Consider the following 27,479-nt stretch of genomic DNA (forward strand, 5'->3'; position numbering starts at 1 on the left):
AAAGATACAATAGCAAAAAGTACTCCGCATTTGGTGAAAAGTACAAATCCACAGATCTCAGAGGCTTACCAGCTCCTAAGCAGAATGAACACAAAGGAACATGTAGCCAAGCACAGTGAATCAATCAGTCAAAAAAAATTAAAATAAAAAGAAACCTTTAAATCAACAACAAAAGAAAGATATATGTGCAGAGGAACACAAATGAAAAAAAAAAAAAGACTTTTGCTTTTGGCACAAATCCAGAAACAATGCAGGGACAACTATGTGTGAAGCTAAACCCTACTCACCCTGATCTCTCTATATATGTAATTGAAGCTTCTTTTAATCAGTGCATTAGTATAAATTTAATTTATCTGTTGAATAGGATGATTTTATTTTTTGTTACAATTTATTCAGTTTGTGTACCTGCCGTAGACCCCCTCCATCTCCTTTCAGTCCCACCCTCCCTCCCTCTTCTCCTTCTATGCCCCTTCCCTAGTCCACAGATAAGGGAGGCCCTCCTACCCTTCTGTCTTACCCTACCTAATCAAGTCTCATCAGGGCTGGCTGCATCATCTTCCTCTGTACCTAGAAAAGTGAATATCTTTCAAAATTAAAACAAAAAAAATTTTTTCAGGCAAACAAATCTGGTTGTTTTTTTTTTTAATCACAGTTGAAATTTGGCTGAAGTCATGCCAGATTAATTAGATAATATTTAAAAAATTCTGTAATAATGAAAAAAGTGGCTGGTGAAACAATGTATAATACTTAGTAATCTATGGGATACACTGCTATTAAATATCTACACCCCATAAAATAGTCATTCTTAATCATTTCATATAGAGGGACTCAAGAAAATCATGGTAAAATGGTTTACTAAATGGGGATGTGACTTGATGATCCTTATCAACCACAAATAGGAATCAAAGAAGTTTAGAAAGGTTCAAGAGTTGTGCTATTTTTTTCCAGTGTCTTTCTCCAACAAGGTTCCCACAAGAACCTCTGAGCATAAAGTAATGACACATACAACTTTTCTCACTTATATCATATAAACAAATAGAATGATTACCATTCTTGATAGAAAGAAGAAAAGAAAGGGAGCAGTATACAAAATTATGTCCAGTATTGAGTGCTTGATTCTCCCAAGAGGGGAAAAATACACAGATTTTCAGAAAATAAGCAACAAGATACAAAGAATGTTGCAATAAGAAAAGAAGACATCCAGAAAGCCAGCTCCCTGGATCCACCCAGATTTAGACAGATTGGATAGCTCCACTTTTCTTCTGGAATCCGTCATATATCTATAAATTCCCTACTTGGATAATTCTGTAAATAACCTAAGTATATTTTATTGAATATGTGATAACACGTGCAAAACCCCAATTGCTTTCTTTATAATGAAATAATTACCCAAAAATTAATTAACTGATGAATGTTGATTCTCGATAATCCACTAAAAGAGAGAATGGTGAGTTTAATTTATTTAAAAATAAGTTATTTTTAAATATTCACAATATTACTTATAAGCATTATAAACTATTGAAAATGTAAATTTATTGAGTCTTTTTGTTTTGTTTTGTTTTGTTTTTGTGAGAAAGGGTTGTTCTGGGTAGCTATGGCTGTCCCGGAACTCACTGTAGACCAGGCTGGCCTTGAACTCAGAGATCAGCTGCCTCTGCCTCCTGAGTGCTGGAATTAAAGGCATGTGCCACCATGCTCAGCCTTTTAAAGTATTTTTTTTAAATCATAAAACAGAAGAAAATAATTTCAGCACTTAATGTTCTTCCCCAGATTACTCTGCAAGTGCCTAAAACCAGATATTAAAATCAGTGCCTACTACGAATTAGTTGGTAAACCTGCATATTATTTGAGTATAAAACTTAATATGTTGTGTTTTAAGGCATGTTTAGTGTAGTTGAAATCTATGTCAACCTAATAACTTTTAAAATAAGATTTTTTTTTCATAAAATAAATCATTTAATTGGGTTTTCAGTTTCAGAGGGTTAGAGCAGAAGCATGGCAGTGGGAGCAGCAGAGAGCTTACACCCTTCTTGACAAGAAGCAGAGAGCGCTCTACAGATGGCAGGACACTTTTGAAACCTGTCCCCATAGAATGCCTCCTTCAACGAGGCCACACCTCTTAATCCTTTGCAAACAGTTCCACCAACAGGGAACCAAGTGTTCAAACCCTTGAGTCTATGGGGCCATTTTTATGCAAATGACCACAACAACCGTCTTTCTAGGAAGGGTGTTAAATTAGCTTTTAAGGACCCATTTTTCATGCTTTGTTCTCAAGCATCGACAACTGTTTCTGGCTCAGAGCAAGCACATATTCCGTAACTATCTGGTGAACTGACTGTTCAGTTACTAAAGCCATCAGAGTAGTAAGTAACTGAAATGTTCTTAGTCCTACCTCTTGCCACGCTTTGTAGAAGTGGTAATTCTACAGTAACTAGATGTAGAGACAGTAACTAGAACAGTAACTAGACAGTAACCAGACGTATTAACTCCTTTAGCAGACAGTAACTACCAAGCAAATAAGTTTTTTCATATATGTTTGCCTACAGTTATGTTGTTTGGTATTTGACAAATATAAGTAATAAGACTAATAAGTTATGCTATTTGAATAACTCCTGACTATGACTATTTCAGAATTTCTTGCTTTAAATTTTCTCCTTTTAATCACATTTTTAACACAAACAAATGAACTTGAGTATTGCCTTGATTTGAACACTGAATTTCGAGGAACTCTCTGTGTGGTCTTGTGATTTCTGGTCTCCTCAAGAATAGAATTTCATGTCATCATACCAGCATCCATGTCTGTTGACAGTTACAGTAATGATGTGTCAACATTTTATGAATAGTTAGCTTTAAAAAATACCTATACTCCAGGATGAGGATTTTTCCAATGCTTTAATGTACTGACGCCTTGACAGCAGAACAGACCTTGGTAAAAACAAAACAAAACAAAACAAAACAAAAAAAAGTTTTCTTTCTTCAATATTGACCTCTAGTGAGATGAAGATTTTACTAATACAGAGTTTGAATGACTTGCCCTTCTTTCTTCTTTCTTCCAAAGCTATTGCTGATGGAAGGGAATGGTGTACTGTCACTCATTTCTTACTTAGGTCCCTGATACCTTGAACAAAGACCAGGATTTATGTATCTCAGCCCCTCTCACAAAGCTAGAAAATACTTCTTTCCTGAGAACATTCCAAACTCTTCACAAGAACAAGAAATAGGACTTCAAAATCTTTTAACAAAGTTGCCAGGACCACCTGGAATTTTCAGAAAATCTCATAGTTTTGGAGCTGAGTAATGCTATCAATATTTCATGTTGAAGTTTTCCTTTAAAATTTGCATTCATTGGTCTGGCCTCATGTTTTTAGCTGATTAGCATTTGTTAATATGATGATCCTTTGCTTCTACCACACTCAGACTCTCTATTTCTCCATGAGCCTTTTCATTAAGGCAACCAGGAAAGGAAAAACATGGGTCCAAATTTATTATTCTTGCTCAAACATGGCTGAAGACACAGATACTAACAAACTACAGTGTAAAGAGTGTTTTACTATTTTGCAAAATGTATTTGTCCTTGGTGTGAATAATGAAACTTGCTGATGCATTTACATTATCCGGATACTCAGATCTTGCCCAAATGGTGAATATCCCTTCTCTTACAAAGGATTCTTTCCCATCATATTCCTAATGGTTTCCTTCTTAATTCCCACATCTCTCATTTGCATTTGCTCAACAGAAAGAAAAAAACACTTGTATACCCAAGGTAATGTCAAGCAGCATATAAGTCAGCAGCAGGATTTAGCTAAATGCCTTTCCAAGAAATAGAAGAAGGGCAGAAGTTCACAGAATAAATATATGATGGGTTAATTGTGAATATTTTCAAATATTAAGAAAAACATGCAATCACATTTCCAATAAGCGTGGAGAATAATGATCCGAGGTTAAAAGGGGAGAGACGAGGCTTTGCTTGTGAGTACCCAAGAGGAGCTAAGGATAATGGAATTGTTTCTTCTGTTGTTTATCTGTGAAACTTCTTCAGAAAAAAAGGGAATAGTACAACATGCCAAACCCTGAATCTACACAAAGCAGAAAGGGGAGGGGGAGGATGTAAATGAAAATAAATATCATTATTTATAATATAATTATAATAAGCATAAACTGTTACTTATAGTTTGTGTAGTCATTGTAGTAGAATTACTGTCAACGCACTTAGGATTTTCGGTACGTCATAAGTAATGAAATGACTAACAAACACAGCACTAAAGCTAGAAAGGATTCTTGTTTGTACAGCATTGCACTATAAACGAAGTGATATCATCATAGCATAGACTCCAACTAATGGAGGATACATAATACGAGCTTTGTCTTAAATATTCAAAACATTTACCAATGTTTTAAGTAGGTTAAACCAGCAGTGAAAATCAAGTACAATGCTGAAAGATAACTAATAAGGAAAAAAAAAAAAAAAACACCACAAAGCATAACAAAGATGGGACAACACAACAACAAAAACTAGTAACATGGAATGTTTTGCTCACCAACAGCAGTAGTTAAATGGGCCGAAGGCACTAGAATAGCAACCACTTACAGAGTGAATAGATAAAGAAAAGAGAACAACTATGTTCTCTTTAGAATGGTACCACCTTAACCAAATTTGCAAAATAAACCCACTGGAAGCATGAAGAAGAGATTATTGAAGGCAGGAGTTAAAATTTAATAAAATTAATTTAACATAAAAAAAAACAGAAAAAAATGCATCAAATTTAGCTTATCATTTGAAGGATCAAATCGATTGAATACTTTTGTATTCAAAAGCGCTAAGACATTAAAAGAGAACATTGCAAACCTCTGAAATGAAATAAGGGACATCTCTACAGACCAAGCCACCACTGAAAGGGTAGTCAAAACATAGCATGAATAACTCGGTGTGCAAACACACATGTTTGCACATCTCCATGTCTGTGTGCTCATCAGAGGACAGAGGGTCCTACCTTATTCCTTTGAGTCTAAGTCTCACTGAACAGGAAGCTCATTATTTTAGCAGTTCTCTTCTGGGATGCACTTTTCTCTGCCTCTACCTGCCTCCTCCTCTCCACCAGCAGTGAGGTTACCAGAGCGGGTATCCACAGCCAGCTTTCACATGGGTGCCAGGATATGGACCCAGGCAGCTCCTCTCACCCAAATGAACTGACTCTAGCCCATAGTAAGAATGACTCTGCCCAACAGTTGAAGAAAATACTTAGCCATTCATGAAGAACCCCGATGACTCACCATTCAACAAGATAAGATATTGCATTTTAATCTGAGGATGGAAATCTATAACACAAGAAACAAACAAAAAAGGAGACAGGTAATCCCTCTGTTCACAACGTCCGACAATTTCAAATAACTTTTATGTGATCATTCCTATAATACTTCATGTTGATTTACATGATTTTTTTATCAATAGCTGATATCCCAATTTATAGGATTGACTCTGTCCCTAACACTGGAAACAGAGCTTGGGTGCCTCGTGAATCCATTGCAATTTAATAGTTGTGTTTTAAAAAAATTCAAAAAAGAAAGATAAAAATATAGAAAAATATCTAAAACTAGAAACAAAATGTTACAATGAACAGAGGAGCTATACCATGTTTTCCGAAGGAGGTAGAGCTATGGACATTTCCATATTTCTGAGTAAGAAAAACTGTTGTAGTCACATTGAAAAATGCTATCGTATCTTCTAGCAAAGTCAATGCACACTTACTAGGTGATATTCAAGAAATAAATAGAAACCATGCAAATTGCAAAGTAAAAAGGAAATTTCTCAAATCAAAGCAATAGAACAAGTAGCAATAGAACATTTGCTCAACATGAGCAAAGATGCGCAGGCCCCTGAATACTGTTGGTGCTTCTGTTTATGGGATTCAAGAGAAGGAAGAATTTGGTTTCTAAGAGGGTAGTGCTAAGGAGTTACTGTCCTGAATGACAGCTTACATTTCATAACAATTTGTGTATTGTTTATATATAAACAATATATATAAACAATATATTGTATATATATATATATATATATATATATATATATATATATATACAAACCAAAAGGAGAGACAGGAAAACAGTGGTAAACATGAGACATGGTTATCAGGAGGACTGGTGTGACCAGGCATGGCAGAGTGGGAGGGAACTCTGGAGCTATGGAGCTGTTCTGCATAGTAACTGATGGAGACAGGATTCTGGTCAATACTTTTAGAAGCATCATGACAGTGTATGGGCTTTGCCATATGTCAGTCATTGAAGACACAGAAATGGATCCCCCATAGTACTGAGAACAACATAAAGGCTGTATCAATTATAGGTCATTGAATAGCTGCAAAATTTTATTATATATACCTGTATCCAGGCCCTTATTCATGTACTTGTTATTTTTTTTAGGCATGAAAACATAGAGCGGATCTGTTGAGGTGCATTCTCCCCCCACTCCTATGAGACTCTTTCGGCAGGCTCAGTTGTTCATTAAAATAACCAAACAAACACAAAATATCTAAAAGGCTACTATGACAATGGTACTTGATTTGTTAGAGTGGATAGCCACAACCTTCTGCAATGATAAAACACCTTAGCCAGCCTCCATATGAGCAAGGGGAATTGAGTTATTAGACATTGTCATTCTTTTTCCATTCCCATTTCTGTTTGGTCTAATTACTAGGTAAAATAAAGGCTGTACAACTAGCTTTTGTAACTTTTGGCTTCTTCCTTTCTGTCAGGCAGATAAGGGAACAAATATACAACATTCTGGTCCTTGTCTTGGAACACCATGCAGTCCCTGCTTGTTTTGGACAGACTGGCTTATCTGCTGAGTCTTTGCAAAACTAACTGCTTATTCCCTGGTGTCTCTTGAAGAGTAGCTATCAGCTATAGGAAAGAGCATGCAAGCTGATACTGAATAAAACCATATTGCTGTTTCTTGAGTACTTTACCAAGGACAAGCTAGGTTGACCATCTCTTTCACTGGTTGTATATAAAGAATCCAGAAGTAATGACAGCTTCCTTTCCAGATCAATTATTTTTTTCTCTTGTGCTTCTCTCACAATCTTGTGCTTTAGGTAAATGCCCTGAATTGCATGATTAGCTATATAAGGCCTGATTGAAGTACACACAAAAGAACAAAGAGCAACTGATCAACATCTGTCTGCAAATACATCACTACATTAGAGTGATGGTGTCACTTCTGCAGAGAAGCAAATGGAAAAAAATGCTAAGCAACTACAAAGTGATTTCTGACAAGCAAGATTGAGAAGTCTGATGAGGAAGGGACATGGGTAGAAAGCAACCACAACTTCCTGCCATGACAGATCTCCTTAGGAAGCCACTATTTGAGCAAATAGAATTGTACAGATGGCGTCATTGTTTTCCCATTTCCATTTTTCTTTGGACCAATGATTAGGTAAAATAAAGGCCATACAACTTACTCTCCATTTTTGAAGCCTGTCTTAAGCAGGTATGAATGTAGATATAATTGTTGAGAAAGATGGTTTGTTTATCTGTTGCTCAAGTCGGGACATATTAGCAGGCTCACTGAATCCTCCCTGATTTCCAGCTCCTCTGAATCATCCAGTTCCTATGGAAACCATTTGAGCACTGGGACTCCCTACAGAAAAAGTTCTGGAAGAGTGTGTCCTGGCTTCTGCTTCTTCCTTCAGGTATCCAGAGACACCTTTGTGTACAGGGCTGGAAGGAATGAAGCGTAACTGGGCAAGTGGGTTAGCAGGATCCTTGCTTGTTGGTGGTGGTGGGGAAACAGTGGGGAAGGTTTTCAGAGAAACAGCTGCCCTTTATTGGGGGCATAAGAGCTATATAAATCTTGGGGAGGTTGTCAGGGTTGGGGGTGAGTTTTCATCCCTCTCTGGGGCTGAGGTGCTGGGAACGCTTTATTTGTATGGAGAGGAATTTCAGGTGCTAGCTGGAAGGAAATAGGAAATAGGAAATAGGAAGTTTGAGCTTGAAACCTGAGCTTACAGCAGGCTGTGTAAACTACTTCTAGGGTGCTAGAGGTGGAGGTGAGGAAGCACAGCTACGTGCACCAGGTCATGCAGGCCCAGAAGAGGGAAGGATCAGTTTTTACTCCTGCCTGTCTCAAGATGAGATTTTTGGGCTTTGGACACATCTCAACCTTACTATTGCTCCAGGCTGGCTCCCCCAGTCCAAGAGCTCCCATGCCCCTCAGGAGTGTGCCTCTGCCGACCAGCACTACCCCCTCACCGCGTGATTTCAGATACGCAAATCTGGTATGGAGGTAATTTCTAAATAATTTCGTCTCTGACATATTTACAATTCCAAAGTCAGACCTTTAAGAAAGTGCACAGGAGGATCGCAGAGAGGAGACAGTAGATGAGCATTACAAAGCGTGTTCTTTTTCCGAAATGGCGGTGAAACCGTCTCCTGGACCTGAGCTTCTATGCACCCTCTTTCTGCTTGTTGGCTTACACCAGCAGAAACAATTTAGCATTTTCAACATCTGATTATGAAACTTCTTCACTAATTAACAAAATTCTGGGCTTCTCATGCTCTCTTTGGCTGCTTTCCACCACTGTGCTCATTCAGGGGAATGCCTCAGGAGGCGCGACCCCGTACACACACACATTGAGACAGTGGAGAGCCGTGCTGTGCTCCAAAGAGCAAGAATGACTTAGGTTTTTACAGTCCCTGCATTGGGAAGCCAACACACATGCGCTGCTGGTTTTTGTCACAGTAGGATTGTGATCACAGGGCCTTGAGAAAGGGAAGTCTAAATTAAGTGACCTTTACATATACACAGAGGGGTCCCGAATGCTTACTGACCCAGGCAATTGTTTTGGTTGTTGGTGGTGAAAAAAAATGACACAGCAGTTGGTAGAAGTGTCTGAGAGAATGTCTGCGTTAGTCACTTATGTTCTTCAGTTTCGCCTTTTATGTATCTCCTTTTCTTCTTATTTTATTAAAACTGTTTATGTGCTTTGGCTCTAGTTTTCCTCGTGTAATATAAAATATGCTTTTAAGTTTACCACAGTCAAAGGAGAAATTATGCCTTTTGTTCATATTTGTACACAACAAATGAGCATAACTTCGGAATCCCTCAAACCAGCTTCTAGATCAAACCTGATTTTCCCTTTATATGGCATGCTTAATTTTCTAAGTCAGTTCTCTGTAGAGCAATAATATGCACACAGCAAAATCAGGACCACTGTCTCTGCTTGTGATAGCCCAACATCAGTGATTCAGGTGAAATCTATAAAGAAGATTGAGCGGGTGTGTGAGAATTTTCTAAACCCAAATTTCTCCCCCCACCTTTTCCTTTTGCTTTGTTCACACACATCCCCTCTATGAGAACAGTGCATTAGATTGCAATCCCTGCAAAGGTAGTTCATTTGTAAAGTGACTTCAGGGCATGGGAGTGATTTCTGTCTGGAAGATGGCACAGAAACTTGAATGCCTCTTCACATTCTGTTCCACTGATACTTTGACAGCTGGGCCCTCAGCTGTTTCAGGAGGCACTTCTCCCCACAGGATGGCTGACGCCTCAAGACAGCAGAGGAACCTTCTAGAAAAAGGCTTTTCATATGTACACAACCAATCTAGGTCCTACAACTTCCTCAGTAGACTCCTGTGTCTACTCCAGTATGATGTTGCTCTGTCCTAAGGTCTCTGGGAAAGTACACTAGCCTTCTGTAGCCAGCGTTTATGTCTAGAAGCCTGCAGAGAGTATTCAAATGAACCTATTGAACCTATCCTCTCCCTTATGAGTCTGCTCTTTCTTGCTAACTCATTCCTTCTGACCAAAACCACATTCAAGGCTACTGAATACACCCCTGATATACATACATACATACTAACACACACACACACACATGCATATATATATATATATATATATATATATATATATATATATATATACCCTCTTGTGCCCTGCCCCAGTGTGACCTTATATGGTGTGGTATGGTGCTATGCTGCCTTTTCCTCTTGGGAAATCTGGGTAATACATCTTTGCAATGAAAAATATCTCTTAATCATTTGCCTTCACTGAATATAAATCTAAGCCCTACATTTAAAGATGGCGTTACCTGAATAACTATACTAAGTCAAGCAGCTTCCATATGGCTGGATGGGGAGAAGTGTTGGGTGGGGAGCATCCTCTCACTACCTCTTACACACTACTGTCTAGGGTTCTCAAAGGACATTAACCCCGCTGTACCATTGGGATTCATATATGTGAGTGTAGGCAGGATTCTAAAACCCTGATGACTATCATGTTCGTGAGCCAAGGTAGCTGGAAATATGGCTTCATACAAAGAGTTAGAAGCTTCAAGATGTAGTCTGATAATGTTCCATTTTGAGAACAACTATTGACATCAAAAACCACTAGCGGAGAGCCATGGCCACAAGGACTTTGGTCAAAGAATCTGGAGTCTGTTGATCAAGGTTAGCAGCAAAGACACCTCGTTGGAAGCTGATTGTATTTTGAGATTCCTGTAACATCTGACTCTTTAAAATGATGTCTCTCACTCTTTTTAAAAAGCTTGCCTCTTTCATTCTAGCTCTTGTATGTTTCTTATCACATCCGGTGTGTATCTTCCTGATTCAGTTTGCTGACTCACATGACAATCCCTTTTAAAAATGCCCTCATAAACACACCCAGAAGTGTGGGCCACTAATTCACTAGCCTCTTCTTCTTTTTTTTTTTTATTATGTGAAACTTCTTGAATTGTATTGGCAATTTAAAATAAGTTGACATTGGATAACTCTAGTACACACCATAAAAAAATGCATCCCAGTTAAAAATCACCACCAGTTTACAGCAATCCTTGTGTCTCTCTATACCAGCCTGCTCATCTCAAATACCTTTATGCAAGCTTTCTTGAGAATATTGCTTTTTTATTATTATTTTTGAGATGAGGAGGCTCAGCTCTGCTATTTCTTTTTTTTTATGTACTATCTTTTATTTTCCAATTTTAATTTAATTTTATTTTTAATTACACTTTATTTACCTTGTATCCCTCCTCTAGTTCCCTCCCTCCTCCCTTCTCAATCACTCCCTTCCTCCCCCTTCTCCACGCATGCCCCTCCCCAAGTCCACTGGTTGGGGAAGGTTTCTTTTTCTTCCTTTTGATCCTAGTCTGTTAGGTCTCATCAGGAATGGTTGCATTGTCTTCCTCTGTGGCCTGGTAAGGCGGCTCCCCCCCTCATGGGGAGTTGATCAAAGAGCAGGCCAATCAGTTCATGTCAGAAGCAGTCCCTGTTCCCATTACTATGGAACCCACTTGGACACTGAACTGCCATGGGCTACATCTGTATAGGGGTTCTAGGTTATTTCCATGCATGGTATTTGGTTGGAGTATGAGTCTCAGGAAAGACCCCCGTGTTCAAATTTTTTGGTTCTGTTGCTCTCCTTGTAGACCTCCTGTCCTCTCCAGATCTTATTATTATTTCCCACTTCTTTCATAAGATTCCCTGTATTCTGCCCAAAGTTTGTCCATGAGTCTCAATATCTGCTTTGATAGTCTGCAGGGCAGAGCCTTTCACAGGCCCTCTGTGGGAGGCTCCTAACTTGTTTCCTATTTTCTTCTTCTTCTGATGTCCATCCTCTTTGCCTTTCGCAATGGAGATTGAGCATTTTAGTCAGAGTCCTGTTCTTAATTCAGTCAACTTGATAGCAAAACTTTAACCATTACAGATATGAGCTGGAAAATCAGTATTTTGTACATTCCAGGTGGTCTACTGCACTGTCCCCACAAGATAGCAAGTTCAAGTTAATCTAGATTGCTACAGAAGATTGTGTTCTGTACTGGAAGTAACACTGCCATTCAGAAAGCTTAGTATTCATTCAAAGTGGAAGACTTGCCACTCAGTGGTGGCTTTAGGTACTCTCAGTTTGGTGACAAGGCTACTCCAGCATCACCTCATTTACTGTTTACCACTGGCATGGTCTTAGTCCATGGAAATGTCCCACCAGTGTAACGCACTCAGCTCTAGTTTCTCAGAAGACAAACGTCCAGTCATGTGAACAGGTTCCCAGGTCAAAGGATACTTATCAAACCACCCTTATGTTCCACACTTTCATTCTCTCACAAAATCCATCTCCTGCTAGTTAGTGGAACAGTGGAGAGTTTTGTCTTTACTTGCCAGACAGGGTTTATGTTTTTCCGTGGGACATATTTTGAATCCTGACTTTGGTCATTAATGTAGAGGTAATGAATGGAGAGAATGTGAGACTCTAGGAAGATGGAGGACCTCGTGTTGATCTCCTCTCAGGGCAATCTTCATAGGAGCTCCAGTATGGATAGTTTTTCTCTGTCAAGGAGCTTTTGGTGAAGAATAGAAATTCAAGAGTGTGGATTTCATCATCCCAGATGTTTGCATGCAAGTATCAGACTGAGTTTTTCCTCCTGTAACTTTCTTACAAGATCTTCACTGAGGCATTTGATCTCCTCGTTTGCTTGCTTTCCACACTCCATCCCCATCTTTTTCTTTTTCTTTTCTTTCAAAATTAAATCTTTTCCTACTGGAGGGAAGGAATCTAGTGAAACGTGTAGGTTCATAAAACTTAGGTCATGAAATTCACAAGGCTCAGAAAGCCAAGGAAGTTGAAAGTTCATAAGACCTCTATTCACAGGTACATACACAGTAAAAGTCACCCATGGGAGCGGAGCATTCTGTACAATGGATGTGGAACAGCCTATAAGCTAGGCAAAGATGCAGCTTTCGTGCATCATTACCTATGATGAGTTGGGCCATTGGTCTCATAACTGTCTTTGAGTCACCTATAGCTCCCAGGAATTCATCCCTCTCTTTTGCTTGTGTAACTCTAACATCTTCACTGACTCAGAAGGCTGGACATGGGTGGAGTCCAGCCTTGTGGTAGATGGATATTTGTTAAGACCCACCCATCTTATAATGGAATAAAGTCACACATCTTATAATGGAATCTAACATTTGGTTTTCGGCACAATCCCCCCAGTGGGTAAAGAGAATAAAGACTTTCTAAGCATGGAGATGTCTGTCTTTTACAGAAGATCTGAAGGTGAAGATTATTGGAAAAGAACCACGTACTTACTTTTTGCAAGGTCTCTAACGCAGGTCATGGAACCCTGCAACCAGCCTGTATTTTCCAGAGATTCCACGTTGGTCAAGACCAGTCAAGGGTTAACTTCTACCTGTAATTCATCCTAACCCACTCCTGATGAGAGTCTTTGTAATTGTAATGTTATTGAAGATTAACGACCACCTGGCTCACAGCCAGCCAAAGCATCCTTGCTGCCATAAAGCCAATAAGTGGTCCATTTCCAGAATCTCCTCTTTAAGGTCTGGATGTGTTTTGATATTTCCAGCTCTGATTTTCATGGACTTGGAATACCCTTCAAAGGCAGAGGCTGAGCCATTAGCTCACATGCAGGTGGTTTATTGTGGAAGTGATTACAGGGCACAAGAGAGGAAACAAGCAGGTTGAACAGAAAGCAAAGAGAAACCAATTAGTATGTATTATGGAGCTGATCACTTCTGGGGGCAACTGAGATTTCATCCCACCGGGACCCTCAGAGAAGCTGAACAAATAACTCCCAGACCCGAGCTACTGATGGATGGAAAGCAGAGGCAGGCATTTAACTTTCTCTTTCCCCGTTGCTATTACTCAACGGGACATCAACTCTCCATCACTTGTGTTAGTGCACATGTGACTATGGTGCATTTCGGCGTGACTCTGACCAAAACATCAGCAGCACCTTGGTGGCCAAAGCAAATAGTACAGCTCAGGGAGGTGTGAAGGAGCTAATGGCTGTGGTGTTGACTTGGAAGTGTCAGCCAAGTGGGTGGCAGGTTCTATGTGACCCATTAGCAAAGTTGCACTTTACACTAAGACTCCTTAGGACACATTCATGGTAAGTCATGAATATTAGGATGTAGTCCTTTGTGCATTTTTCGAATGTCTATGTTTTCAGTTCCCTATGTCCTTATAGTAGTAACAATTTGTGTAAACATATTAGTGTGACTTTTGTTGTGTCTCTCTGTATATAGGTCAGATTATTATTCTCTGGATTCCAGACAAAGGGGACTGAGTGACAAGATACTGCATTTGAAGCTAGCAGATAAAAGTCTGTTCACTTGACAAATAGGGGAAGCATAGTTCATCCTGGCTGATTACACATAATCTCAAATTAAATTTGTGTCAGTCCAAGAACATATCTTTTGCCACTGGGCTTCCCACATACTCTTCACCCCAGTGTCTTAGGCTACTTTTTCGAAACAGTGTAGGATTTTTATGGCCACACATAGTGAAGTATTGGCATTGTTTAACTGTAATTTGCAAATAATAAAATGAGGATTGGTGAGTTTCCCCATAATGTGATTCTTATTGAGTTCACTGAGACAATTTCTCTGGGGTCCCAGCAAGGGGAATTTGGGGAATAGGCAAATATCTATGAACAGCTGTTCTTAGCAGAAAAAAAAAATCCGAGAAACTAAACTCATTCCATCTTAAAATTAAATCTTCTTTTCTTCCAGGCTGTATAAACTAAGTATTCATGATGAGATGAAAATTCCATGGGGTTTCTCCCACCAATCCAGACATGTTAGTAATACATTAGGATCCAATCACTTGAACTTATTTGCCCATGAGCAAGAGTGTATCTGAAATATGTATGATGTGCTGTTCTTCCTTGATAGTTGCTCTTTATAAATGTCCTACTTGCAGCTCTCTTTCCGAACCCACCTCCCATGCTGTCTAAACACTGAACAACCTGCTATCCTGATTATTCTTCCTGGAAACAAGGGACTGTGTTCTTCACAGTCTACGACAAGATTTTGTCACAGATTTACGATGGAGTAAAGAAAATTCCTGGCCATGCTTCACGATTTCTGACACACAATTTCCACAAGATTGAAATGACTGAGAGGCACAGATTTTGCTATTCATGATAAGCCATCCCCGAGTTTATGCTAACGGCAGGAAAGGAGGTGAGCCTTTAGACAGCTTTGAAAGAGAAGGAGGCCATGTCAGAAAGACAAGCACTTTCACAGAGGGCTGCATTTTTCAATGACATACCCCACCTCTAAAGGTCAAGTTCTAACTACTGCTTCACAATTTGGTCAGTGTAACTATGTAATGAAACCTAATAAAATTCCAGATACTAAGGCTTGAATCCTTCCCGGTTAGTGAACATCTGAATGTGCTGGGAGGACCACACACACACACACACACACAAAGGCAGGGCTCATGCATGGGTCCTTCCATGACTCACAAGTGTTTCATTATGCTGTTTCTCATCCATATACTTTATTATAAAAACTGCCATTTTAAGTAGAGTCACATCAGTGAGCTTGACAAGTAATTCAAGCAAATTTTCTAACCCTGAAAGAGGGCTTGTAGAAAAGCCCCAATTTATAACCAAGACTGGCATAAACGTGGGTGACTTAGGGAGGCCGCAGCTGGCTTGTGACTGGCACAGGAAATGGAGACAATGCCCTTCGGTCTGTGAGCTCAGCACTAAGTGCTGCCCTCGGTTAGTTGGTGCCATAGAGCTGGTGTTGGTTTGTCCATCATAGGTTCTACAAATAATCTAATCAGACAAAATTGTGTCCTCAGATTTGTAATGCTTAAGAAATCCAAAATTCTCAGTGGAATCAAAACTAAATTTTCCAATATGATTTTAAGATTCCCAGTCAGAGATCCTTACCTTTAGGAAAATCAGAAAAGGTTTTGGTTAGTGCTACTTTAAAATATTGCTTCCCACAGGGCTTCAGCTGAGGCGTTTCTATTCTGCAACAGGGTGGTAGTCAAACAGTCAAACCATCGGCTTGAGCTGTATCTGTGCAATCACTGCAGCGCCTTTATGTCTTTCTAGTGCATTAAAAAAAATTCATGTCTGTGACACAGTGCGTCAGTCAGCTTTCTATTGTCACAGAAAAACTTAATGGGAGCAAAGTTGTATTTTGGCGCAGTTTCAGGGTTTCACTCCACGGCTGCTTTGGGCCTGTGTGATGTGGTTCACGCCGGAAGCACACGATGTAACAAAGCCACTCACCTCGTGGAGGACGGAAGTAGAGCGAGTTGGGCGGAAGCAAGTCCGTAATATTCTCTCTAAAGACCTAACTTCCTTCTGCAAGATACCATTTCCCTATTAATAGTACCACATGCCGGGGGTCAGCTTTTAACTCGGGCTTTTTGGGGCACTCAGTAGCTTATAAAACACACAGGAACTTTCTCACATAATTACGTTGTGGGGAGTCCAACACGGAGCCATCCATAGATTCAGAATCTGACAAACTTTTGCTGTTTACTGCCACGCGATGTTGTTTCACATCACAGAAGAAAAGGCAGAGAGAGCTAGAAACTGTTCCCTGGAAACAGTTTATAATGCAGTTAGTCTCTTTCATAAGGTTGGAGCTTTCAGAACTTATCAACATCCCAAAGATCCCGTCCCTTAATGCTATCACACCAAATGTTTGATTCTAGCATGAATTTCAATATATATATATTCATCAATGAAAAATGGTTCTAATTTTCTTGGGATAGTCTAGAATGGAGGAGTTTGATACTGGTCTAATTTATTGCTTGTATGAAAAACTATTGAAAATCTGAATAACGATAAAGGTTAAATACTGGTAATATTGCTACTGCTGTATTAGAAAATATGAAAGGATGCTTTTTGTTTTGCAAAGAAATGGTGTAAGGCTTACTATTGGAAGTTCATTACAGGTTATTTTTTGATGGTGAACATTGTTTTAAAATGTTCGTTAACCATTTTCATCTAATCTCTTTGCTCAGATCTATGGCACATGTGTTGATTGTTTTTTGTTGTGGCTATTTTCATAAAGCTTAATGTTTTGTTCAGTTCTGTGTGTAATCTAGATAGTCATGCTCTGTTTTGTGGACAGTTGGCAAAGATTCTCTCACATCTTGTGGACTGTGTTTTCACTCAGGTGCCAGTTTCCTTTTCTGAATAGAGGCTTTTTCATTTCATGGGTCCTGTGGTGTCTAGTTACACTCCACAGGCGAGATCATAAAAGCTGGGTGCTGGGAGAAACTAGTTATCTGCATTAGAACAAAACAGACTAGAGCCTTCTCTCTCCTCCTGTACAAAATTCAAATCCAAGAAGACTGAAGTCCCGAAGCTTGAAACACTGAAATCACTAGAGGAAAAGGTAAATGAAATGCAGAGGTGAGAACTTTCTAAATAGGATTTCAGTTACTTGGAACATAGGTTTAAAAATTAAGCGGTTTGATTGTTTTGAGCCTTTTGCAAAACCATTAACCATCAAACATAGGGAAAGATAAACACAATTATTTTTTAATTAGCCAAAGATAGAAGTCACACATACGCACACACATACGATTTACAAAGTTCATGGTCATGCAGGGTTTTGGTTGCTTAGCCAAAGATAGAAGTCACACATACACACATACAGAGCTTACAAAGTGCATGGTCCTGTGCAGGTTTTGGTTGAAAGAGGGAAGATTCAAGAGTAGACTGAGTGTGTACAAGGGCTTTCCGTGAGTAGGCAGCTCTGTAACTGTGGGTTTACTCCTCTGTTCAGTTCATTTTCTCCTTCTAAACCCGAAGTGCTGTCAACTTGGACTAGCCTGGGCCTGCTCCACCATCTGCTTCATGGGAGTACTTGGAGTAAGGGAATTGTTCATTTGTTTTTGAGATCTACACCTGAAGTCATTGTGGTTCAAGCTGAAGTATAAGCTTGAGCCTCTTGTGCCTGATTTAGAAGAGGAAATATTTCACTTTTGAGCCAATACTCTTTAAATGAGATTTTTACATTTTTCAACTGATGCTATAACAGGAAGAGACTTTTGTGGACTGGGGTTACACTAAAGAAGCAAAATATGTGTGAACCGTCTCTTCTTAGTATGTAAATAGATTGTGATAAAACACTTTGGACATTTTGAAATGTCCCAGAAATATTTTTCAATGTTGACCTGTACTTAGAACATTAGAGACAGTTCTTGTCTTTTCTCTTTTCTAGTTTCTGTTTGTGTTCTGAAACTTTTGTTTGAGACCTAAGTGGGCAAAGGTGGTGTTTAGGGATGGCATCTCCCTTCGTAGTAGAGAATGGATTCACTCTACAGTAAACATAACTATAAAAGGATTCTTTATAATGGGATAAAGTCTAGGAACGTTTAATAGCCACCCATGGAAAATGTTGGAGGCCAGACTGATCTACGGAGCTAATTCAAGGTTAGTCAAGGCTACACAGAGAAACCCGGGGATTCGGGGGTGACGCCAACTCACTATGTGTGCGTCATATGTCTCGGTCTGCCTTCCCATAACCATATGGGACCTGGACCTCAATGGGACATAAAGGAGGACGTATAAATTTAGGGGTGTGAACACCCGACAAACCTTGCTATACCCCAGCTGCCTCACCCTCGCTTCCTGTTTTTGTTCTGATGTTGTGCGGACCCCTGACGCTAGGCTCTCAGATTTTACTCTGAGCAGGGTGAGAAACAGCTGCACTGCGCAGAGCAAAGAAGTGACAGGATACAATATGCTGCAACGTACCTTGGCTTCCAGCGGTGCATGAATAGAGAAGATGGTGGCAGAAGACAAGCCAGCCTCGAGGTGACTCGCAATACAGATAAAGGAGAGTGGACCATAAGCTTAACAGTTGCAGAGGCAGCGTCTAAAGCTTTCCTATTCTTAAGAACGTTGTTTGTCTATGGTATTTATAGGATCTCCTAGGTGTAGCCCGTGGGAGAAGCAGATTGTCCTTCTCTCCCACCATTTGACATCTGGGAGGTGACCACTTGGTTGAGAGCTGTCACTTAATTCTTCTACCCACATCTGGAACTGAAACCCTGGAGCAAAGATGTGGGCTCGCTGGGAATCGTTACAGGGACTGGAGACAGCAAAAGCAGGAGGGAAGAGCTCAGATCAGAATTATATTTCTCTGGAGAAGGTCTGACCTAACGGACCAGTTTATCTGCTGAGGGCTCTAAGGGATTCTGAGCAGCACGTTAGGGAGCCTTCATCTCTGTGTTGAGTAAGCGAAATCAACGTGAGCTCATACTGTTTCTCCTCTGCTTTATTTTCCCAGATAAATAGCAACACCGCTCACTATGGTGTTTCTATTGCCGTGGTTTCCTCGACTCCCACCTCTACCCTTCCCTCCTACTTTCAGATAAGGTCTGAAACTGGAGGCCTCCTCTCAGGGCCTCTGTTCTTTTAACAGATGTTTGTTTGTTAGTTTTGCGCTAAATGTGAGATCCTGTATAAAGAAGAATTGAAATGAAGTGTTAGCACAGAATCTAAACAGTGAGAGCTACAGCATGAAGTTAAGTTTAGAGTTGCTCCTGTTTTGATTGTTTCAAATAAGAGTATATACTATGATTTTTTTTTTCCCAACAAACACATTTTTGGGGAATATTGCTATGTGAAAATTGAGATAAATAAATAAAAAGACAATTTATATTTTTAACCTATGTTTAATTTTTAAAATGTTAGAACCCCAATTATTTTTTTAGTGTTTATTGAGAGCATTCTTTTCCTTTTCTCATCCTAGATAAAAAGAAACAATAGTCTTCAGAGGACCCCCATATTAGTGATTTTTCTGTTGCCGTTATAAAATACCACAACCAGAAGCAACTTAGAGAATAAAAAGTTTATTTTGACTTACGGGTCCAAAGGAGGAGTCCATAACAGCGAAAAAGCCATGTCAGTGAAGTGGCCGGAGCTGGAAGCTGGTTGATCACATGTCAGTCGCACACAGGAAGAGAGCAGGAAGTGTAGCTGGGATACAGCCTCCCTATAGCCCCCTACCAGGGGCATGCTTCCCCTAACAAGCCTGTATCTCCCAAAGGTTCTATGACATCCCAAACAACACTACCAACTGGGGACCAACTGTTCAAACACGTAGCCTGTTCTCATTCAACCCAACACAAGCGCGGAAACTTCATGCTCCCAGTGATTCTGTGATGTCCTTCCTCGGGCGTGCTTTTGGCGGCCTCGGCTTTCATGAGCGCACAGCACAGCCATCTCGTCTTGCTCACACTGTCTTACACTGTGTAAACCCACATTCTCTATTAAAGCAGATTCTCAGACTTGGAGAAGTTGAACTTGCGACCCACCGTTCCCATTCTTCCACCGCGAGAGATTTCAATCAAGAGTAAACACGGACCATCTGAACTTCTGGCACTTCATTCCAGCGCTTTCAAATCTGTTTTCATGAAATCTTTCAAAACGACATCTCGTAAAACTTGGCTTGATTGCTAATGTCTTATGAATCATACCACAGAAAAATCAATTCGTGTTTTCTCTCATGAATATTTCATCATTATTAGGTTATATATCACTGAGTTAAATTTGGGTATCCAAAATTACTTCTTCAGTAAATATTCTACAATCACTGTGTCACAAATCTTAATCCTGGTATCATAGGCTTAAATTTAGTTGAAAAACACCACAGACTGTATACATCAAAGACTTTTTTCTTTTTCTTTTCCTATTTTTTCTTTCTTTCTGTCTTTCTCCCTCTCTTTCTCTCTCCCTCTCTTTCTCTCTTTCTCTTTCTCTCTCTCCCTCTCTTTCTCTCTTTCTCTTTCTCTCTCTCTCTCTCTCCCTTCCTTCCTTTCTTTCTTTCTTTCTTTCTTTCTTTCTTTCTTTCTTTCTTTCTTTCTTTCTTTCTTTTTTGAATCAGGGTTCATAACATAGCTCATGCGGTCCTAGAACTCACAATGTAAACTAGGGTGGCCTCAAACTTGCGAACCCCGCCCCCACTTCTGCATCAGCTGGTTTTCGAACTGTGGGCTACCATACCAGGCTTGTCATAATTTTGTGACATTCAGAAAAGCTTCAAAATCAACTTCAAACTAACTTAAAGTAGTATTTGACAGTATTTTATGTGCACTCATTTTTTTTCCTATAGTACAAGTTACAAATTAAATTTTCATTCAAAATGGGATGTTTTTTATGTGAACAACTATAAAAACAACATAACAAGAAAATAAACAACGCCATTTATTTTTATGCAGAGTAAATTTCATTAGTTAATGAAATTTTTCTGGGGCATAGAAAGACTTAATCAAAAAATAAACTAAGTAAAAAAGTAATAGATTGTAAGTATATAGTATATAAAATGGAATATACTTCATCAGAAGGTAAAAATGAAATTAATATTTGAGATGGGTGAGGACCAGAGGATAAAATGCTAACTCTACTTGCATGTGAGTGTGTATGTGCTTCTTTGTAACTGCACCATGTCCTACCCAAGCATTTATGAGGTCCTCTGGGAAACAAAGAAATACAATTCTAGTTAGCTTATTTACTTTTTGACAGCCTTAAGAACTTTATTTGAAGTTTCCATCATGCAACACCCATTATTTGATTAGGAATGCATTAGCAGAGCAAACATTTCTGTAAAAATAAATATAAATCTGATTATATTGGTGGGCTTAAGAAAGCACTTAAATTCTTAGACTAAAACCTAATGTTTGGTTTTCTTTCTGTTTCCTTTTCTAGTATCAGTCCCCTAAGAACACTTGACTTGTATCTAGGATTTATATTGAGGAAGGAAGGAATTCCAATTCGATTCAGAAGCCTCATAAATACCTCAGTGGAGCAAGATATTTAATATTCTCTGTGAAATTTTATCTTTCCTTTATATAGAAAGATAAATTTGTTTTCACAATACCTGAGGGCCACACTTGCAACAATGTTTCTTTTTGAAACAGTGATGGATACCTACTGACCCCGACGCATCAGATCATTTATATTGTTATCCATCGAAAATACTTATGTTTATTTTTGTCCACAGTGTTTCGGGCAGTATACTAATCGCTAGTGACATGAAGAGTAAAATGAAGATCTTGCCCTCACGAATGTCAAAGTCTAGCAGAAGAGTACTCACTGTTGAAGCACAAGAAAGAAACAAGAGCTCTTATGATTTGATGTGTTGCTCCTGAGCACAATCCTACAGGAGCACACAGGAGACCATAACCGCAGAGGGCCGAGGAGAAAGGCACAAACTGTTGTTTAACCTGTTTTCAGCAGGGAGCTGAACACTCTAGAGTGACAAACAGGAAGCTCGGGGTACTTTAGACTTTACAGAAAGGTGAACAGTTCATTCCTGAGGATTCAGAAGAACTCTGAAGGCCTGGGATGCAGTTTCTTGGTAAAGCATATTCAGGGCCCTGGGTTTGATCCCCACCACCAGAAGCTTGGAGGATACGAATTAAAAGAAATAAAGATGTAGAATAAAGACTTAAGTTCTACACCATTGGATTTGTGGTCAACCACAGAGATCAATTCAAGAAATCTATGATAAGGTTGGAAAGCAGTCTTCACACAGGAAAGTAAAAAAATAAGACTTGACTCAATGACAGGATGGATTAGGAAAAAATGAAAGTTTCAATAACAGCATGTTGCCTTGGGTCAAATGTTCCTGATGGGGAACTCAGGAGTGGGCTACAGAGATCAGAATTAACAAATCACATTCATAGCATGTAAGTGAAGGAATTTTCTTAAGCATAGAGTTTCAGTAAATGAATAATTAGGTTATGAAGAAGGAGAGGAAGCTTAAAATAGTATAAGAAAACTTTTACTTACAATTAAGACTGGAAAATAATAATGCAGTCATCCACATGAATAAAGTATCATAAAATAAAAAATCATCATAAAATCAGAAGTAATATCAACTAAAAAGCTATCTTATTATGCAACAAAATATATTAAAATACAATGTGTATTTAATAGGACCTGCTAGAGATATACTTCAGACCTTAGTGTTAAGAATCCTTGCATAAGGCTTAGGTTCAATTTTTAGTGTGCCATAGATAGATAGGTAGGTAGGTAGGTAGATAGATAGATAGATAGATAGATAGATAGATAAGGCTGAACTATGAAAAGTAAAGAAAGGAACTCTTGGATGTATATTAAATTCAGAAAGTAGTAAAAATACTAACTAAAAATGCAAGGAAAAGGGGGCCTGAGAGTTGGCTCAGTAGGCCAAGTTCTTTCCCCACAAACTGCATGACCTGAGTTTAAGCTCTTGAACCCATGGGAGAAGGAGAGGACTGATGCCTAAAAATTGTTCTTTGACTTTACATTCCTACAATGACTTGCTGACACTGAGACTAACAACACATACACACACACACACACACACACACACACACTTAACAATAATAATAATTAAATAATAAATATAGACATTTTTGAAAGAAAAATGAAAGCAAGAACAGTCTTTGAATAACCAGGGTTCCTACTGACCCCGTTACTAATGGAGATAAGCAGGGAAATGCAAAACTTCCAGGGAACTATCTATCAAATTACCTGACAAAATGCCCCAAGCAGGCAAGGGAAAAGAAGAAATTCAATTAAAAAATAACACCTTTAAGTTAGCTTCAGTGTCTTTACTTAAATCCTAAATGTAAAATTGTACTGACAAGAAAATCATCGCCACAGGGTTCATTTTCCAAGTTAGACAGACTTGGCATCATACCAGTGAGCTGAGCCCTTCCGTTCATCAACCCTCCTAAGACAGTCACCTTAAAAATGGAGGGCAGCACACAAGCATGAGGTATGGAGACCCTGAAAGCATTTGTTCTACAACAAAGTACAAAGGCAGACTATATCTTCTTTACCTATTTTTTGTGTGTGACATATGTTTAACTGGGGTTACCTATAAGAACATATATATATATATATATATATGTATATATATATATATATATATATGCCAACCATTTTGATTTTTACCAATGAAGATTCAGGATCCAGATGCTGGGGTGAACACTTGCTAGCTCAGAGAGGCAGAGAAAGCACCCAGCTGACCTTCCTACTCAGCTAAAGTCCCAAAGAAATAAGCCAAGTTTGCTAGCTCAACTGACAACAGCCCAGGAGGAAAAGGCCTACTATCTCATCCAAAAGCTCAGAAAGAGAAAGCCTAAAGCTGAAGAGCCAAAGATCAAAAGCACAAAAGAGCCAAAGGCCAAGTTGCTGAAGAGGCCAAGAGCAAAAGAACCTTTTCTTTTTCTCCACAGTGTCTTAAATACCCTTCAACCTAATGTCCCTCCTTTCTGTAAATCCCTATCAGCTGGCTACTTTTCCTGCCTCTTGACCTAGAGTTTATTAAATCCTGCATACAGAAAGCTCTTGGATTAAAGGTGTGTGCTAGGGCTAGCTGAACCATACCATAACCACCTGTTTACATTAAACAGAAAGTTCTTGGATTAGAAAAAGGTGTGTATTAGGGCTGAACATACAAAACAAAAGACAGATTTGTACCGTTCAGGATTTTGGGGTTCACAATGGGATCAAATATCCTGCAATATGGTGAAAGGTTATCTGCAGATCAAAGGGTACCTCACCAGCGGCTACACCACTGAAGAAAATGTCTTTCTCCCTAGCAACCACCTGTTGCCTATAGATCCTCAGGGAAACATAGGGTCTCATGATCCCCTTGCTTCTCTATAACATAATAGAAAAATAAGATGCTGATTAGTCCACTCATATGCATATCTTGTGCTGATAATCACAGCTCCTGAAAGATCAAGGATGCCTCAGGAGAGCGAAAAGGTAAAAGCCTTCATCACATCAGGAAGGTCCTTCTGTCTGTCCTTTAGTGATACTTTGCTGTGATTTATTAGTTTATTGTATTCTATTTTGAGAAAGGGCTCTACCATATATCAGAGGCTAGCTTGGAACTCACTGTTTTAGCCAAAGCTATGCCTGAATGCATAATCCCCCTGCCTCAGTTTCCTAAGTGGTAAGTCTGCAGGCCTGCACCACCATGCTCAGCTCCAATATCTACACTGGCCATGTTCCTGTTCTACTCTCCTGCTTCCTGTTTCCCCACCCCCCTTGGATCTCTTAGCATAACCGTCTCTTTTACTTTGTACCATGAACATCATTTTCTTTCCTATTTCTTGTGAATTCTAGGAAGGCTTCATCTTCAGAGTTATCTAGAATAACCTCCCATGAGAATTCTATGAGCCTGAGAGCTTTGCTTTTGTTAAAATGGCATCAAAGGTCATTGCTTCAGCTCCCCGTCAATCACTGTATAGCTCCTTTAAAGTCGCAGCGCTCCTTATTGCAGCCAAATGCTGCAGATTTTTTCTACAGCACCAATTTCACCGTAACATAAAATCAAAAAATACCCTTACTGATTCATTGACTAATTGGCTTTCGAAGGTTGGGTTTCCTTGCGAAAAAGTGTAAATAGTGGGAAACTAAAGTGTTTATCAGAATATTTGGTTGATTTTTCTAGAACATAGAACAATGTTGATATGGATTAAGTGTTCACTAAATACTCATGGAATCCAGGAATTAAGAATCCATGTGGATCTTGAGATACTTGATTAGATAAATTTAAAAATGCAAATATTGGGGAAAACTGGAAAACAAATCAACACAAACATTCACATTGAAACAAAAAGAGAATTTTAAGGAAATGCTGTCTACAACATCTTTATTATTATTAATTATTAATTACAATTTATTTACTTTGTATCCCAGCTTTGCCCCCTTTAAATCTCCCCCCAGTCCCACCCTTCCTTCTTCTTCTCCCTCTATGCCCCTAGCCCACTAATAAAGGAGGTCCTCCTCCCCTACTATCTGACCCTAGCCTATCAAGGTCTCATCTGGATTGTCTTCATCTTCTTCCTCTGTGGCCTGGCAAGGCTGCACCTTCAGTGTATGGGTGTGTGTGTGTGGTTGATCAAAGAGCTGGCCACTGAGTCCGTGTCAGAGAGCCCTTGCTCCCCTTTCTAGAAAACCCACATTGAGATTGCGCTGCCTATGGACTACATCGAGGTCTAGGTCCTCTCCATGCATGGTCCTTGGTTGGAGCATCAGTCTCTGCAGACCCCCCTCGGCCAAGATTTTTGGCTCTGTTGCTCTCCTTGTGGAGCTCCTGTCTCCTCCAGGTTTTTCTATTTCCCCCTTCTTTCATATGATTCTCTTTACTTTGTCCAAAGTTTGGCTGCGAATCTCAGCTTCTGCTTTGATACCCTGCTGGGTAGATTCTTTCAGAGGCCCTCTGTGGTAGGCTCCTGTCCTGTTCCCGGTCTTCTCCCTGTTTGTTCTTCTGAATGGTGATTAAGCATCTAGAAGAGCAACATTAGTAAAATTCAGTATTTGGACACATTATAGCTAATATCATGCAAAGGGTGATAAAGGAATCTGTTAGCAAATTGAGGGTAGGCTGAAGCTTAACTAGATAGATAAAAGAAAGTAAAAGCTGATGTCATCATCCAAAATTTGCTGAAAGACAGCTGGAGAAAAGTATTAAAAAGCAACCATAGGCCTGAATACTACTACCAAGGTGAAAAGCATTTGACCATGACTGATATAGGAAAAAACCTAATCAGGAAGAAAGAAAAACTCTGAAATTGTATGCAAACAAAAATGAACTCCCAGGTTCAGGAGATGGCTCTGTAGATAACTCACTTAATCTCCGTGCCTCTAAATGTTAGGGGACCAACATTTAGATCACCTAAACCTCAGAAAGCAAGATGCCTTAAAGGTATCAGTAATCCCAATGTGCCTGTGGCAAAACTGGGATCAGAGGCAGAGGCAAGAGGATCTCTGGGAGCTCATGGCCGGCATACACTGTGCTAAACAAGAGACCCCTCCTACAGCAGAGTAAAAAGCAAGAACCGACATTTCAGAGTATCCACTGGTGTCCAAATGTGTTCTACGGAACACATGTACACACCAACACACAGACACACAAACATATAAACATATTAAAAATCAATTTCAAAATATGTAAAGCAAAAATATTACAGGACTAAAAGAAGAAAAAAATGTCATGAAAGTGGAGATTATTGAGCATATCCTTTTCTGTTTCACTCTAACGTGATAAAGTCACAAAATTTCAGTATAGATACAAACATTCTAAACAACACTGTATTCAATCTATTGCTGAATAGTGGATTAATGCAAATTTATTTTAATTTATGATTCCAGACACATAATGATGTGCTTCATGTTTTCTGCAGATTAAAAGTATCCTATTGTCTAATTCCTTCATCCTGAGAGCACCATGGGAAAACTGAGGAAAAGTACAGCATGGAGTCACAGTTCTACTGCGGGGCTTGACTGGGTAAGAAGTCACTTCCAAGAACACAAATATCTTCAGAGAATTCTCTGCCTGACAAGCTGTTTGGTCAATGGCCCAGTTTCTTACCTCATGTTGGCTTAAAGTTACCATCTCCATAGCTCATTGCCAGCCTTGGTCGCTCATCACATAGGTCTCTTCAACATACATGCTTCCTTCCACAAAAACAGCAACAGAAAGTCCACTAACATAGAGGGCTCAATCTTATGTAACATGAGAGTATTCAGGTATACGAAGCCAGCCCTAGGACCCACCAACATAGAAGGGAAGGCAATTACATGAGGCTTTGATTACCAGAGGCCAATGATACCTGAGTATGTCCTTCACAAACCCCCTCACTCAAAGGACCAATGATAACTGAGTATGTCCTTCACAAACCCCCTCACTCATAGGACCTA

Source organism: Meriones unguiculatus, chromosome 19 (genome assembly GCF_030254825.1).
Source record: "Meriones unguiculatus strain TT.TT164.6M chromosome 19, Bangor_MerUng_6.1, whole genome shotgun sequence".
NCBI classification, from domain to species: Eukaryota; Metazoa; Chordata; class Mammalia; order Rodentia; family Muridae; genus Meriones; species Meriones unguiculatus.